We start from the raw sequence: 5,412 nt of genomic DNA, 5'->3' as shown, positions 1-5,412 counted from the left end.
TTTTGTGGGTCATGTTTCATAAACCATTTAACATTTTCCGATAGTAATAATAATTTTAAAAATATACACATTTTCATGAAGTCAAGCACCAGAGTGCAAACTCTCTACCCTACTTATAAAACACCGTGGAAGATTCCTGGATATGTTTTATTTCCGTTGGCATAGACATCAATTTGGCTTAGAGGCTGCCTGCTTAAATGGGTTTATAGTGGCTTTGCTGCAGGAGATAGAGGTGAGGGAGCCAAAGAGCACAGGTACAGCTGGCCGTACCCTCCACATGCTGACAAAACCGGGGCCACAGAGATTTTCAGAGCAGCAACGCCTGCTGGCCTGAAGCTTCAAGAGCAGATCTAAACCGTGATCGAGCCTGTTGTCAATCACGGTGCTCCAAAGGCAGAGATGTTGCAACCAGTGGGAGGGGGAGATGGCGGAGAGCTTGGCAAGAGTTCAGCCTGCTCTTAGTCCTGTTAAGGACAAAGAGTTTCCACCGCCCAGTGGTTTTCTCAAGTGTCAGGCTAGGGTTTCTTATTAAAAAGCCATCTCCTGACCTCAGTGTCTTTCTTGGGAATGCAGGTTCAACAGTTAGATCCAGCCTGAGCTGACAGCTTTATGCTATCCCAACTTGATGACTTCCATCTGAAGGTTTGATCCTACAGTTGTGAAGGTCTCTTTAATTAGACAATATTCATTTCATTAACTCTGCTTTCAGAATATAAGAGCTTAACAGCAGGGACTGATTATTCTTTTCAGTGTAATGCAGATTTTTTTTTTCTATGATCCGGTTGGGAAATACTTTTGGGAAACACTTGTTCAAAACAAAACAAGACAAAAAAGAGGATTTTTCTAAGCCAAGAAAATACTCCTAAAGAAATATTTTGGCTAGAGAAGGTTGTGCTGGGGTGGTACAAATGATGTACCTTTGTTGCTGTTCTAAATTCAGGGCTATGAGAAGTGCAGCAAACTGGAATCACTGTACACCATAGGGTGATTCGGACATGTGCACAACATGGGGCTATCTGCATACACCCTCACTTATTCTCCCCATCCATGCTTCCGTTCTGCATCAGCCAGACCCCAAACCCCTTCAGAACCCATGGTGAACATGGCACACATAGGCCGTGGAGTGGATGCTGCAGGCTTGCAGTGTATGTCCATATGTACATTCAATACGTTGAACTGAAAGTAGGCAGAGCCAGGAAGTGTTGACAGTAAACCCTCCAGACCTGTGCTGTTAATTTCAGAGATGCTTTTAAAAAAAAAAAAGAAAGGTAAAAGGTATTGCCAAGATCTCAGGTAGGAAGGTCTGTAACATGTGAAAATTTGGTTAAGAGGGGATATTAATTTTTATAATAGTAAGGCAGTGCATTTAATGTGAAATCGTCTGAGAGGGAAGCAGGATATTAAACTCCAATTTGATCATCGACCCTTAGGATAGCAATATAAGTGGTATTACCAGACCAAATTTTGGCTCCAGTATCTAAGGCTTTCTAATAAATCTCTTGTCTGAGGCACGCTGAAAATAAAGTATCTTTTTCTGAAGGGCCTACTTATGAGAAGTTCTGGGAGAGAAGGGTGATACTTCAAAGACACCAGATAAATAGATGCTAAGTGTTCAGAAACGCTGCACTGCCCAACCTGGACAAAGTTCTTGCTCCTAAGCCTTTGCAGGTCCCAAGGCAGAGTTGGTTCCCATGTTTGGTGAGAGCCTGCAACAAGGCTGGTGGGAAGGCTTCTCCTTGGCACTGCTAGGCTCTGGGGCAACTCTGGAGGTCATGCAGAGCTGTGGCAAAGCAGGAGTGGGCAGGGTGGGCTCTCCCAGGGATGGAGCTGGTGTCCCGCACCCCCTACATGCACTTGCCAGCTCTTTCTGGTGTTGGGCCAGAAAGGAAATCCCTTCAGCTGGGGGGATGCCAAGGGAAGGAGCCAGACCGAGATAGCGGGGATGAACTGAGCCAACTGAGGCAAGGCAGTGGGGACTAAAAGGAGCCCCTCAGGCATGCCAGATTTTATGTCCTTTGCTCCAGTTGCAAAGCAAGATTCATCAAGCCCTGGTCAGGAGAGGGGGGCAGGTGGGAAATTCACCACTCAGACTTGGCTCAAAGCTTCCATCAATATTGGTGTGTCAATTTCTAATTTTGTAGTCCCTCTGGCTTGCAGGGAAGGATTCCCATTCAAGGCTTTAAAAAGCTGAGTCCTGTTATTTTAAAGGCAGCCTCCACCAGATTTCAGCTCTATGGCCTCAGACGCACATAGCCCCAGACATGCTGCTCGTGGAGCAAGGTCCGTGCTCTGGTCTTGCATGCAGGAAACAAGACCTTGCCATGACCAAACCACAGCCTTCAGCAGTCGGGGTAAGACCCTCACTGTGTGCAAGCGTAACCCACAGGGCACCCTGCCCACCTCTAAGTACAAGAGGCGTTTTGCAGACTTCTTGATTTCAGCTGCTTTTTCGAGTGGGTTTTAGTCAATGTGAGCTGTGTCTGTGTAACATGGCCCAAAGGCAAAAACTATCCAGGAGATTTAATTTTTGAATCTTATTCTTTGGAGTCTTCTGTTTTTCAGTATAAGTGTTTCATTATGTTATATAGTGCCTTGGCTCTGGGGGAGCTGTATAAGTAAAATTACTGTTATATTATTTTATTACAGTTTCTGCTTTCCAGCAATGCTCCAATCGATGAAGCTTTTTCTCTGATAATCTGGGTGCCTGATAGTACTGTGATAACCAGGACCAAGAAGAGAACAGGACTGCACTATACTACACAGTGAAAACTTGGCAGCTTTTGCCACTGGATTTTGTGGAGCCAAGATTTTGTCCTATAAATCTCAGGAGTGCCTCCGACTGTAAAAGCAGCACACAGCAAGAAAGCTGAGACAGTCTGTCAGGTGCAGAAAACCTGGATGAAATTTGAATGTTGCAGCAGATGAGGGTGTCAAACCACATGCACAACTCCATTTCCTTTGTTGGAGGGCGTGCAGAGAAAAAATGGGTTTGTATTCATAGGATGTCATGGCTGAAGAACCTTGATGCTGCCATGAAGGAGACAGTTGTAGGAGCCCTCTGCCACTGACTGCCTTTGTGAGGCTGCACAGCTTGCTCCTGCTACTTCTTCGTTCACAGTCCTTACCTTGTCCCTCACACTGGATGTCCAAATGAAGACTCCACAGTACCACGTGTTTTGACTGCAAGCTGTGCTATCAAATGCTTAGGATGATGAAAAAATCAAGTCCTGCCTATCCCACACTGGGCACCCACAGGGCGGGTATACTTTTTGTCTCTAGTAGCTTTCTCTGCTCTTCACTTGTAGGAGGGGACAGACCTGGATGTGACATTCTCAGATGCTGAAATGAATCACAGGCAGCAGGAAACAGAGGAAACTTACACTGTTGTCTTTGGATGGGGTTTGCATGCTATAAGTACTGCACAAGGGGTGTTTCTTCTCTGTAAAGAGTAGAAAACTTTGGATAATGTCTCATTAAATGAGTGCATATGGTCCCATGTACAAAATCAGCTAGAATTCCCACAGAAAATAGCATACAAAGTTGTAATTAAAACTGTGTTGTCACGAAGACATGATGTGAGTTAAGGTTGGCCTAAACTACCAACAGGGGCTCATCAGCCAGGTAATACCAGGCCTTTCTGCTGCCCTTTCCACCAGGACAAATGGATTTGGGTTAGGCACGGCCACCCAACTGAACTTTTATAAGGGCAGCTGGTACTTTTGAAATTAAATGCATAACTGCTGAGTGTTTTAATCCACCTGCAGGAAGTCAAGTAATAAACAACCTGCCACAGAGCACTGGGAGGCAAAAATAACCCACCACTATCTGCCCAGTCGGGAGCTGTGACCCAAACCAGGGAGCCCTGAGGCTGGGTCTGCTAGGCTGCTTCTGGGTTGCTTTCCATCCTCAGCTCCTCCAGCTTCCCAGCCCAGACCCTTTTGAAGGATTGGGCTTTTCTCCGTGTGTGGACACACAGAGACAGTGGTTACGGGGAGATAACAGATGCCTTCAGTCCCACGAGGGAGGCACTGCGTGATTTCCACCCGCACTCAAAGGTGGGAGAGAGGGCAGCACCCTTGGGGAGGCCAAACCTCATCTCAGTCATGCTGATTGGTTTCCCTGGCCAGTACCAACAGGGGTATGCCAAGAAAGGTCTTTGATGTAGCAGGGAGGAAGGAATTATCATCTCATGGAAACTAAGCCTAAGTGTTGGCTCTTTATCTCAACCATGAAGGTGCCAGGCTTCTGGGCACCTCAGAGCACCTCAACAGCCCCTCTTGTTGAAAGGTAAAGCCCTGAAGCATGATGCCTTCCTCTCCTCAAATATTTCCCTCTGATGAGACTGTGGTCAAGGTTTGGATTGAGAGTGTTTCTTCTTTTGTGATCGGTTCTCATTATGTGGCCTCCAGTGCTCTTTTATGATGTTCTTCTCCTCTATTCTTCTCTGCACTTTGAAGTGCTCTTGCATGAAACAGCATGACATAAAATAAAATGACACTCGTTATTAACACAAATGAAACATTTGGTTTCAATTATCTCCCCTCTCTCCAGTTGTGAGGAGTGAGAAATCACTCATAAACGCAGGCAGCGTTTTAAGAAATTGCAGACTTTACAGAGCAAGGGAAAGGAAGAAAAACAGGCCCTGAGATAATGAGCATGTCATAGCATATGAAATGATAAGAGGGAAAAAGAGCCTTGCCTGGGGTGCTTCCAACGTGCATGGACAGAGCTGCATGGGCTGAAAATAAGAACAAAATTAAACAGCAGAAGAACTGTCAATTAAACCCTAAACTGAGAATTGTCTCTGCCACTGACCTAGGGGTGACCTTTGGAAAGTCACTTTGCCTCTTTGCATTTCTGGTTTCCCAGAGGCTGTGTTTTTGTCTGTTTGGCCTGTCAACAGAGGAACTGAAGGAGGAAAAGGTCTCTTTGGTCAAGGCTTTTTTCCTGACATCTCTCTATACTGCTTCCAGGTTCAGGAGGATATTTCTAGGCAGAATTTCTCTAATTCTGCCACAACAAGAAAGAAGGACCCATTTAAAAAAAAAATATCTTCGCCTCTCTCCCAATTCTGCTAGTTTTACTATCGTTTTGTCCCTTCTGTTCTGCCAGATAATGTTTAACCTTTAGAAATAGCATGCATGGCCTCTTGAACTGAGAGCAATAAAAAGGCTTAACAGTATGCAAAACAGAAATCTATGCAACCTCAGGGTAGCACAAGTCTATTATCCCAGCCTGTTCCATAAAACAGCTGACTTGACAGCCCATGTCAGTATGGAATGCAGTCAGCTCTGGGGTTTTTCATCTCTGCTTAAAAATGATCCCATAGAACCCAGGCTATGAGGCACTGCACTTGGCATTCCTAGGCCTTGCACACATCTTGCAAGGAGGACTACAGCGAAACCCTCTCCA

This window comes from Egretta garzetta, unplaced genomic scaffold (genome assembly GCF_000687185.1).
Source record: "Egretta garzetta isolate BGI_Z169 unplaced genomic scaffold, ASM68718v1 scaffold850, whole genome shotgun sequence".
Classification (NCBI taxonomy): domain Eukaryota; kingdom Metazoa; phylum Chordata; class Aves; order Pelecaniformes; family Ardeidae; genus Egretta; species Egretta garzetta.
Note: the sequence above shows the minus strand (reverse complement) of the source record.